Below are 12,481 nucleotides of genomic sequence, written 5' to 3'. Positions count from 1 at the left end.
CTGTCTCCTGGCCGCACTTAGCAGAGCCATAGAATGACATCCCACCAAGATTTTTCCGTGAGAGCCCTTGTTATGCCCGAATGAACTTGCCTGAGCAGGGTCGTGTCCTACAGAGGCGTCTATCACCTGAGGCAGAAGATCTTGGCTGTGTCTTTAGCAGATCGTGTTGAAGAAACCATAGACGGAGGGAGCTGCCATGTTTCCAAGCAGCCATTGGGGAAAGGGCTGTGTGAACCTGAGTGTATGTGCTCAAAACCGCACAAGGAAAACCAACACACCAACACTTTGCTTCTTTCACAACAGATTTTCTTGTTCCAATATGGGCAAGCATTGCTGTCCTGAAAGATGAATTTCTTACAATATTCTACATTCAAAGAAGAGTCTGTACTCTGTGGATGGTCCCGTACATGACCAGTGTTGTTTGATGAATAAAAGGTTTCACCTGATTTTACCCTGTATCATTTCACTCGAGTGAATAATGTGTAAAACAGCGTTGGTCTTCCATGATTCCCTCTCCTTTGTTGAGTTCCGTCACGTTTTCTAGTGGGAGGACTATGACTGGAGGATTTTCCACATAGCTGACATGCCACGGGCTCTCCTCCCGTGTAGGAACTCTGGTGTCTGATGAGATTCGCATGTTGGCGTTCCCACACTGACCGCATTCACATGGATTCTCTCTGGTGTGTGTTATGTGGTAACGTGTCGACAGCTCAGACTTTTGACGGAAAGCCTTCCCACACATGGGGCATACATGTGGTTTCTGCCCCGTGTGCATTCTCCCGTGCTGGTTCAGGCCAGAGCTTTGACGAGTGACATTCATAGCATGGCTTGCCCGGATGGACTCAATCCTGCTTTTCTGTGGTAAGATCTTTGATTGAGAGCTTTGTCACAGAGGGGACATTCATGTGGTTACTCTCCTGTGTGGATGGCCTCATGCTGTCTAAGGAAAGAAGTCTGACTGCAGGCTTTCCCACACTCACTGCACTCATAAGGCTTCTCTCGCTTGTGCATGGCATTGTGGTTTCTAAGCCCAGGCTGTTGCAGAAAGCCTTTCCCTCTTCCATGACATTCACATGGTTTCTCTCTAGGGTGCGTCATGTTCTGCCCTCTGAGGTGGAAAACACTCCTGAAGGGCATCCCAGGGTCACACTGCGGTGTGCATGTCATTGTGTCTACTAAGGCATTCCTCTAGTCCAGGTGACTTTCCGCACTGTTGGCTGACATCTGGTTTCTTTCTTACTCGAGCTGCGGAATGTGGAGACACGGCTGATCTATGAGTAAATTCATCACTCCTATCAGCCCTTGGCACCCTTCTTCTAGAAGCTGCGGAGAGCTCGCATATTCACGGCATGGTGGGGGCAGACGTAGGATTCTGGACATGCCCCGAAGTCGTCCAGGTCAGGGAGGGCTCCTTGGATGTGGTTGGGGTGGGCATGGACTGAGAATTTCTGAGAGGGTCAGTGAGGTTGCGGAAGGTCCACAAGGGAGGGGCACCTTTGGAGGATGAATTCCTAAGGGCTTTTAGTGCCCCTGAGGGTGGGGATGATCTTGACTGTGAGAGAGGGATTAGGCAGGGACCTCCAGGTGGAGCCCAAACTACTGTCATTTCAAGGAACATCAGACTCCACTCTCCTCTCAGGGACCTGAGCTTTGTGGCACAACCATGATGCCAAACATGATCTGACGTGATCAGAAATGAAACCCAATCACAAGCAGGACATGTTGTGCAGAGTTTTATTAGTACGGGATAAAAAGTATACGCAGCGGAATTTCATAAATCATTTCATACAGCATAATACATAAAAAAAAAAATAAGTAAAATGCCCCTCCCCCACAAGACGTGATGCGTCTTCCCGTTGTTCAATGATGCCACGAGAAGGGGGTGAATCCTCCAAGTCCAGGGAATGCGATGGGAAAAGCAGCAGGAAGCCGCGAGTCGCAGATGTGCACACTCCGAAAGTTCGCCCAGTCCTACGGGCGCTAGAGCACACTGCCAGGAGGAGCGTGGAGGCTGGGCTGGGTCCTTGGGAAGGCTGTGGGCAGCAGCTCTCCAGCGGGTCCCGCACCAGCAGCAGCTATTGCGCTCCCAGCGCTGTGAATGGGCAGCGAGGTCACGTGTGCCCTAATGGGCTCAGCCTGGACCACTGACGCAGCAGCCCTGGCCCGCCGCCACGCGCATGCGCAGTGGCCACCAAAGGGTGTTGGCGCGAGAGGGGCGGGGTGCAGAGCCCAGGCCACCTCCCCAGGGTGGATGCTTAGCGGTTGGCCGACTCTGCAGGCGAGCAACTGGCGGCGGAGACGCACTGACCTGCGCTCCTCGCACCCGCGTGGGCGCACACCCTGGTCCCCTCTGGTCCCGCGGCATCTGCAGGACTTGGCGGGGATACACTCCATGGGAGATCCAGGAACTGGAAGAGGTCCACGTCGCTGTCACCCACAAAGTCGTAACAGGGCCTGGGGGAGGAGAAGGGCTCCTCCAAGAAGCAATAGGCTGAGAGCAGGTCTGTGAAATCAGGGTTTGAAGAGAAATTCCCGGCGTTGTCGTGGCCCTGAGGCGAGAGTGTGTCCTCGGATGGAGCTCCAGTTGGAGGTGGAGTTGGCGTTGGACTTGGAGCTGGATCTAGAGCTCGTGTTGGAGCTGGAGGTGTAGACGGAGCTGGATCTAGATCTGGAGCTGGAGCTGGAGTTGGGGCTCGATCTGGATCTGGGGCTGGAGCTGGAGCGGGAGCTGGATCTCCATCTGGATATGGATCTGGGGCTGGAGCTGGAGCTGGAGCTGGTGTTGGATCTCGATCTGGATCTGGGGCTTGAGCTGGAGCTAGAGCGGGAGCTGGAGCTGGATCTGGAGCTCGATCTGGATCTGGAGCTGGGGCTGGAGCTTGATTTGGAGCTCGATCGGGATGTGGGGCTGGAGCTCGAGTTTGAGCTGGAGCAGGTGCAGCGGTGACCGTGCCCTGGAGGCATTGGGCAGGGTCGCAGCAGGCCAGGCTGTAGCTGGGGGCGCTTGGATCTCCTGCTGGGAAGACTTGCAAGGGTCTGTGCGGAGGGAGGCTGCTGAAACCAAGGACCCCGTGGTGTATGGGGGCGGCAGGGAGCACAGGTGTGGTGGAGAGCACAGGGCCACCGAGGAGCACAGAGCCGGCTGGGAACACAGGACCCGCCGGGAGCACAGGACTGGCGGGGAACACAGGGCCAGCGGGGAGCCCATGGCCTGCGGGGAGCACAGAGCCGGCTGGGAACACAGGACCCACCGGGAGCACAGGGCTGGCGGGGAACACAGGACCAGCGGGGAGCCCAGGGCCTGCGGGGAGCACAGAGCCGGCTGGGAACACAGGACCCGCCGGGAGCACAGGACCGGTCCGGAATCCAGGGCCAGCGGGGAGCCCAGGGCCTGCGGGGAGCACAGAGCCGGCTGGGAACACAGGACCCGCCGGGAGCACAGGACCGGTCCGGAATCCAGGGCCAGCGGGGAGCCCAGGGCCTGCGGGGAGCACTGAGCCTGCTGAGAACACAGTGCCAGCAGGGAACACTGGCTCCTCAGGGCGCACAGGAATGGCGGGCAGCACAGGGCTGGCAGGGAGCAAAGGGCCCTCCTGGGACGCAGGGCCTGCAGGCGAGGGCACAGGCGCGGGCTGAGGGGCGCAGGCTGCCAGTTGCTGGGGCGCAGCCTGGGCTCCCTGGCCTTGCTGGTTGCGCAGTCGCTGCAACCTTTGCTCTTTGGTCCTGCGGTTCGAGAGCCACACCCTCACTTGGTCCTCCTGCAGGTTCAGCCTGGCCGCCAGGGTCTCGCGTTCCTCATAGGTCCCGTAGGGCTTCCCCTCAAAGAATTCCTCCAGGACCCGCAGCTGTTGTGCGCTGAACACTGTGCGAGGCCGCCGCAGGAGGCACAGTCGCGTCCTCTTCCTCGGGGGGCTTGGGGACAACCGGGAGCCGGTGTGAAAACCGGGGTCTTGCATCCTGGATGCTCCTGGGCCCTCTGCGCTTGGAGCTCTGGCAACCGCCCTGCGAGTGCCGCCTTAAAAACCTGGTAGGCACTCGCCACCCAGCGGTCCCAACCAATGGGGCTCGAGGCAGCGCTGCCCTCAGGCCCCGCCCCTTGGGCAGGTGCGTGCGTGCCTGCGTGCCTGCTTTTTCGCGCACAGGTGCGTAGGGGTGGGGTGGGGTCGGGGTGGGGTGGGCGGGGCCCTCGGGGAGGCGCAATCATTTGTAGTCCTTGAACCAAGCAGCTGTCTGCGCCTGTCCTAGGGCCTGGCAGACATAGGTGGCCAGACAGCCGTGGCCCTGCCCTCAAGAGGACTCGGGAGTGTGCTGTTCCCGAGAGGGGCTTTTATTGGCATCCACGTGAGAGACTTTGACCTGCGCGATAGAATGCCAAAGGAAACTACACTGTCAGATCTCCTTGCTACATTCAGCTCGCCATCTGAACTGCCTCTTCCCGTGTCAGGGTGGCGTCTCCCCTTACTGGACATGATTTCTGCTTCCTGGGAGCACGTTGGTCTCCACGACAGTTGACGGCCCTGACGTCCACAATGGATAACCCAACCGATTCCTTGGTTTGTAAATTGGAACTGGAGGCCCCCTGCTCCATGATGTCTAAAAGAAAAACAGGTGTGTAACACAACAACAACAACAAAAAAAAAAGTGCGTGCGTCTAGAACTCTGTCTCCTGGCCGCACTTAGCAGAGCCATAGAATGACATCCCACCAAGATTTTTCCGTGAGAGCCCTTGTTATGCCCGAATGAACTTGCCTGAGCAGGGTCGTGTCCTACAGAGGCGTCTATCACCTGAGGCAGAAGATCTTGGCTGTGTCTTTAGCAGATCGTGTTGAAGAAACCATAGACGGAGGGAGCTGCCATGTTTCCAAGCAGCCATTGGGGAAAGGGCTGTGTGAACCTGAGTGTATGTGCTCAAAACCGCACAAGGAAAACCAACACACCAACACTTTGCTTCTTTCACAACAGATTTTCTTGTTCCAATATGGGCAAGCATTGCTGTCCTGAAAGATGAATTTCTTACAATATTCTACATTCAAAGAAGAGTCTGTACTCTGTGGATGGTCCCGTACATGACCAGTGTTGTTTGATGAATAAAAGGTTTCACCTGATTTTACCCTGTATCATTTCACTCGAGTGAATAATGTGTAAAACAGCGTTGGTCTTCCATGATTCCCTCTCCTTTGTTGAGTTCCGTCACGTTTTCTAGTGGGAGGACTATGACTGGAGGATTTTCCACATAGCTGACATGCCACGGGCTCTCCTCCCGTGTAGGAACTCTGGTGTCTGATGAGATTCGCATGTTGGCGTTCCCACACTGACCGCATTCACATGGATTCTCTCTGGTGTGTGTTATGTGGTAACGTGTCGACAGCTCAGACTTTTGACGGAAAGCCTTCCCACACATGGGGCATACATGTGGTTTCTGCCCCGTGTGCATTCTCCCGTGCTGGTTCAGGCCAGAGCTTTGACGAGTGACATTCATAGCATGGCTTGCCCGGATGGACTCAATCCTGCTTTTCTGTGGTAAGATCTTTGATTGAGAGCTTTGTCACAGAGGGGACATTCATGTGGTTACTCTCCTGTGTGGATGGCCTCATGCTGTCTAAGGAAAGAAGTCTGACTGCAGGCTTTCCCACACTCACTGCACTCATAAGGCTTCTCTCGCTTGTGCATGGCATTGTGGTTTCTAAGCCCAGGCTGTTGCAGAAAGCCTTTCCCTCTTCCATGACATTCACATGGTTTCTCTCTAGGGTGCGTCATGTTCTGCCCTCTGAGGTGGAAAACACTCCTGAAGGGCATCCCAGGGTCACACTGCGGTGTGCATGTCATTGTGTCTACTAAGGCATTCCTCTAGTCCAGGTGACTTTCCGCACTGTTGGCTGACATCTGGTTTCTTTCTTACTCGAGCTGCGGAATGTGGAGACACGGCTGATCTATGAGTAAATTCATCACTCCTATCAGCCCTTGGCACCCTTCTTCTAGAAGCTGCGGAGAGCTCGCATATTCACGGCATGGTGGGGGCAGACGTAGGATTCTGGACATGCCCCGAAGTCGTCCAGGTCAGGGAGGGCTCCTTGGATGTGGTTGGGGTGGGCATGGACTGAGAATTTCTGAGAGGGTCAGTGAGGTTGCGGAAGGTCCACAAGGGAGGGGCACCTTTGGAGGATGAATTCCTAAGGGCTTTTAGTGCCCCTGAGGGTGGGGATGATCTTGACTGTGAGAGAGGGATTAGGCAGGGACCTCCAGGTGGAGCCCAAACTACTGTCATTTCAAGGAACATCAGACTCCACTCTCCTCTCAGGGACCTGAGCTTTGTGGCACAACCATGATGCCAAACATGATCTGACGTGATCAGAAATGAAACCCAATCACAAGCAGGACATGTTGTGCAGAGTTTTATTAGTACGGGATAAAAAGTATACGCAGCGGAATTTCATAAATCATTTCATACAGCATAATACATAAAAAAAAAAATAAGTAAAATGCCCCTCCCCCACAAGACGTGATGCGTCTTCCCGTTGTTCAATGATGCCACGAGAAGGGGGTGAATCCTCCAAGTCCAGGGAATGCGATGGGAAAAGCAGCAGGAAGCCGCGAGTCGCAGATGTGCACACTCCGAAAGTTCGCCCAGTCCTACGGGCGCTAGAGCACACTGCCAGGAGGAGCGTGGAGGCTGGGCTGGGTCCTTGGGAAGGCTGTGGGCAGCAGCTCTCCAGCGGGTCCCGCACCAGCAGCAGCTATTGCGCTCCCAGCGCTGTGAATGGGCAGCGAGGTCACGTGTGCCCTAATGGGCTCAGCCTGGACCACTGACGCAGCAGCCCTGGCCCGCCGCCACGCGCATGCGCAGTGGCCACCAAAGGGTGTTGGCGCGAGAGGGGCGGGGTGCAGAGCCCAGGCCACCTCCCCAGGGTGGATGCTTAGCGGTTGGCCGACTCTGCAGGCGAGCAACTGGCGGCGGAGACGCACTGACCTGCGCTCCTCGCACCCGCGTGGGCGCACACCCTGGTCCCCTCTGGTCCCGCGGCATCTGCAGGACTTGGCGGGGATACACTCCATGGGAGATCCAGGAACTGGAAGAGGTCCACGTCGCTGTCACCCACAAAGTCGTAACAGGGCCTGGGGGAGGAGAAGGGCTCCTCCAAGAAGCAATAGGCTGAGAGCAGGTCTGTGAAATCAGGGTTTGAAGAGAAATTCCCGGCGTTGTCGTGGCCCTGAGGCGAGAGTGTGTCCTCGGATGGAGCTCCAGTTGGAGGTGGAGTTGGCGTTGGACTTGGAGCTGGATCTAGAGCTCGTGTTGGAGCTGGAGGTGTAGACGGAGCTGGATCTAGATCTGGAGCTGGAGCTGGAGTTGGGGCTCGATCTGGATCTGGGGCTGGAGCTGGAGCGGGAGCTGGATCTCCATCTGGATATGGATCTGGGGCTGGAGCTGGAGCTGGAGCTGGTGTTGGATCTCGATCTGGATCTGGGGCTTGAGCTGGAGCTAGAGCGGGAGCTGGAGCTGGATCTGGAGCTCGATCTGGATCTGGAGCTGGGGCTGGAGCTTGATTTGGAGCTCGATCGGGATGTGGGGCTGGAGCTCGAGTTTGAGCTGGAGCAGGTGCAGCGGTGACCGTGCCCTGGAGGCATTGGGCAGGGTCGCAGCAGGCCAGGCTGTAGCTGGGGGCGCTTGGATCTCCTGCTGGGAAGACTTGCAAGGGTCTGTGCGGAGGGAGGCTGCTGAAACCAAGGACCCCGTGGTGTATGGGGGCGGCAGGGAGCACAGGTGTGGTGGAGAGCACAGGGCCACCGAGGAGCACAGAGCCGGCTGGGAACACAGGACCCGCCGGGAGCACAGGACTGGCGGGGAACACAGGGCCAGCGGGGAGCCCATGGCCTGCGGGGAGCACAGAGCCGGCTGGGAACACAGGACCCACCGGGAGCACAGGGCTGGCGGGGAACACAGGACCAGCGGGGAGCCCAGGGCCTGCGGGGAGCACAGAGCCGGCTGGGAACACAGGACCCGCCGGGAGCACAGGACCGGTCCGGAATCCAGGGCCAGCGGGGAGCCCAGGGCCTGCGGGGAGCACAGAGCCGGCTGGGAACACAGGACCCGCCGGGAGCACAGGACCGGTCCGGAATCCAGGGCCAGCGGGGAGCCCAGGGCCTGCGGGGAGCACTGAGCCTGCTGAGAACACAGTGCCAGCAGGGAACACTGGCTCCTCAGGGCGCACAGGAATGGCGGGCAGCACAGGGCTGGCAGGGAGCAAAGGGCCCTCCTGGGACGCAGGGCCTGCAGGCGAGGGCACAGGCGCGGGCTGAGGGGCGCAGGCTGCCAGTTGCTGGGGCGCAGCCTGGGCTCCCTGGCCTTGCTGGTTGCGCAGTCGCTGCAACCTTTGCTCTTTGGTCCTGCGGTTCGAGAGCCACACCCTCACTTGGTCCTCCTGCAGGTTCAGCCTGGCCGCCAGGGTCTCGCGTTCCTCATAGGTCCCGTAGGGCTTCCCCTCAAAGAATTCCTCCAGGACCCGCAGCTGTTGTGCGCTGAACACTGTGCGAGGCCGCCGCAGGAGGCACAGTCGCGTCCTCTTCCTCGGGGGGCTTGGGGACAACCGGGAGCCGGTGTGAAAACCGGGGTCTTGCATCCTGGATGCTCCTGGGCCCTCTGCGCTTGGAGCTCTGGCAACCGCCCTGCGAGTGCCGCCTTAAAAACCTGGTAGGCACTCGCCACCCAGCGGTCCCAACCAATGGGGCTCGAGGCAGCGCTGCCCTCAGGCCCCGCCCCTTGGGCAGGTGCGTGCGTGCCTGCGTGCCTGCTTTTTCGCGCACAGGTGCGTAGGGGTGGGGTGGGGTCGGGGTGGGGTGGGCGGGGCCCTCGGGGAGGCGCAATCATTTGTAGTCCTTGAACCAAGCAGCTGTCTGCGCCTGTCCTAGGGCCTGGCAGACATAGGTGGCCAGACAGCCGTGGCCCTGCCCTCAAGAGGACTCGGGAGTGTGCTGTTCCCGAGAGGGGCTTTTATTGGCATCCACGTGAGAGACTTTGACCTGCGCGATAGAATGCCAAAGGAAACTACACTGTCAGATCTCCTTGCTACATTCAGCTCGCCATCTGAACTGCCTCTTCCCGTGTCAGGGTGGCGTCTCCCCTTACTGGACATGATTTCTGCTTCCTGGGAGCACGTTGGTCTCCACGACAGTTGACGGCCCTGACGTCCACAATGGATAACCCAACCGATTCCTTGGTTTGTAAATTGGAACTGGAGGCCCCCTGCTCCATGATGTCTAAAAGAAAAACAGGTGTGTAACACAACAACAACAACAAAAAAAAAAGTGCGTGCGTCTAGAACTCTGTCTCCTGGCCGCACTTAGCAGAGCCATAGAATGACATCCCACCAAGATTTTTCCGTGAGAGCCCTTGTTATGCCCGAATGAACTTGCCTGAGCAGGGTCGTGTCCTACAGAGGCGTCTATCACCTGAGGCAGAAGATCTTGGCTGTGTCTTTAGCAGATCGTGTTGAAGAAACCATAGACGGAGGGAGCTGCCATGTTTCCAAGCAGCCATTGGGGAAAGGGCTGTGTGAACCTGAGTGTATGTGCTCAAAACCGCACAAGGAAAACCAACACACCAACACTTTGCTTCTTTCACAACAGATTTTCTTGTTCCAATATGGGCAAGCATTGCTGTCCTGAAAGATGAATTTCTTACAATATTCTACATTCAAAGAAGAGTCTGTACTCTGTGGATGGTCCCGTACATGACCAGTGTTGTTTGATGAATAAAAGGTTTCACCTGATTTTACCCTGTATCATTTCACTCGAGTGAATAATGTGTAAAACAGCGTTGGTCTTCCATGATTCCCTCTCCTTTGTTGAGTTCCGTCACGTTTTCTAGTGGGAGGACTATGACTGGAGGATTTTCCACATAGCTGACATGCCACGGGCTCTCCTCCCGTGTAGGAACTCTGGTGTCTGATGAGATTCGCATGTTGGCGTTCCCACACTGACCGCATTCACATGGATTCTCTCTGGTGTGTGTTATGTGGTAACGTGTCGACAGCTCAGACTTTTGACGGAAAGCCTTCCCACACATGGGGCATACATGTGGTTTCTGCCCCGTGTGCATTCTCCCGTGCTGGTTCAGGCCAGAGCTTTGACGAGTGACATTCATAGCATGGCTTGCCCGGATGGACTCAATCCTGCTTTTCTGTGGTAAGATCTTTGATTGAGAGCTTTGTCACAGAGGGGACATTCATGTGGTTACTCTCCTGTGTGGATGGCCTCATGCTGTCTAAGGAAAGAAGTCTGACTGCAGGCTTTCCCACACTCACTGCACTCATAAGGCTTCTCTCGCTTGTGCATGGCATTGTGGTTTCTAAGCCCAGGCTGTTGCAGAAAGCCTTTCCCTCTTCCATGACATTCACATGGTTTCTCTCTAGGGTGCGTCATGTTCTGCCCTCTGAGGTGGAAAACACTCCTGAAGGGCATCCCAGGGTCACACTGCGGTGTGCATGTCATTGTGTCTACTAAGGCATTCCTCTAGTCCAGGTGACTTTCCGCACTGTTGGCTGACATCTGGTTTCTTTCTTACTCGAGCTGCGGAATGTGGAGACACGGCTGATCTATGAGTAAATTCATCACTCCTATCAGCCCTTGGCACCCTTCTTCTAGAAGCTGCGGAGAGCTCGCATATTCACGGCATGGTGGGGGCAGACGTAGGATTCTGGACATGCCCCGAAGTCGTCCAGGTCAGGGAGGGCTCCTTGGATGTGGTTGGGGTGGGCATGGACTGAGAATTTCTGAGAGGGTCAGTGAGGTTGCGGAAGGTCCACAAGGGAGGGGCACCTTTGGAGGATGAATTCCTAAGGGCTTTTAGTGCCCCTGAGGGTGGGGATGATCTTGACTGTGAGAGAGGGATTAGGCAGGGACCTCCAGGTGGAGCCCAAACTACTGTCATTTCAAGGAACATCAGACTCCACTCTCCTCTCAGGGACCTGAGCTTTGTGGCACAACCATGATGCCAAACATGATCTGACGTGATCAGAAATGAAACCCAATCACAAGCAGGACATGTTGTGCAGAGTTTTATTAGTACGGGATAAAAAGTATACGCAGCGGAATTTCATAAATCATTTCATACAGCATAATACATAAAAAAAAAAATAAGTAAAATGCCCCTCCCCCACAAGACGTGATGCGTCTTCCCGTTGTTCAATGATGCCACGAGAAGGGGGTGAATCCTCCAAGTCCAGGGAATGCGATGGGAAAAGCAGCAGGAAGCCGCGAGTCGCAGATGTGCACACTCCGAAAGTTCGCCCAGTCCTACGGGCGCTAGAGCACACTGCCAGGAGGAGCGTGGAGGCTGGGCTGGGTCCTTGGGAAGGCTGTGGGCAGCAGCTCTCCAGCGGGTCCCGCACCAGCAGCAGCTATTGCGCTCCCAGCGCTGTGAATGGGCAGCGAGGTCACGTGTGCCCTAATGGGCTCAGCCTGGACCACTGACGCAGCAGCCCTGGCCCGCCGCCACGCGCATGCGCAGTGGCCACCAAAGGGTGTTGGCGCGAGAGGGGCGGGGTGCAGAGCCCAGGCCACCTCCCCAGGGTGGATGCTTAGCGGTTGGCCGACTCTGCAGGCGAGCAACTGGCGGCGGAGACGCACTGACCTGCGCTCCTCGCACCCGCGTGGGCGCACACCCTGGTCCCCTCTGGTCCCGCGGCATCTGCAGGACTTGGCGGGGATACACTCCATGGGAGATCCAGGAACTGGAAGAGGTCCACGTCGCTGTCACCCACAAAGTCGTAACAGGGCCTGGGGGAGGAGAAGGGCTCCTCCAAGAAGCAATAGGCTGAGAGCAGGTCTGTGAAATCAGGGTTTGAAGAGAAATTCCCGGCGTTGTCGTGGCCCTGAGGCGAGAGTGTGTCCTCGGATGGAGCTCCAGTTGGAGGTGGAGTTGGCGTTGGACTTGGAGCTGGATCTAGAGCTCGTGTTGGAGCTGGAGGTGTAGACGGAGCTGGATCTAGATCTGGAGCTGGAGCTGGAGTTGGGGCTCGATCTGGATCTGGGGCTGGAGCTGGAGCGGGAGCTGGATCTCCATCTGGATATGGATCTGGGGCTGGAGCTGGAGCTGGAGCTGGTGTTGGATCTCGATCTGGATCTGGGGCTTGAGCTGGAGCTAGAGCGGGAGCTGGAGCTGGATCTGGAGCTCGATCTGGATCTGGAGCTGGGGCTGGAGCTTGATTTGGAGCTCGATCGGGATGTGGGGCTGGAGCTCGAGTTTGAGCTGGAGCAGGTGCAGCGGTGACCGTGCCCTGGAGGCATTGGGCAGGGTCGCAGCAGGCCAGGCTGTAGCTGGGGGCGCTTGGATCTCCTGCTGGGAAGACTTGCAAGGGTCTGTGCGGAGGGAGGCTGCTGAAACCAAGGACCCCGTGGTGTATGGGGGCGGCAGGGAGCACAGGTGTGGTGGAGAGCACAGGGCCACCGAGGAGCACAGAGCCGGCTGGGAACACAGGACCCGCCG

Source organism: Myotis yumanensis, unplaced genomic scaffold, assembly GCF_028538775.1.
Source record: "Myotis yumanensis isolate MYYU_CA2020_CCGP unplaced genomic scaffold, mMyoYum1.0.hap1 SCAF_15, whole genome shotgun sequence".
Classification (NCBI taxonomy): Eukaryota; Metazoa; Chordata; class Mammalia; order Chiroptera; family Vespertilionidae; genus Myotis; species Myotis yumanensis.
This window is presented reverse-complemented; position numbering follows the sequence as displayed.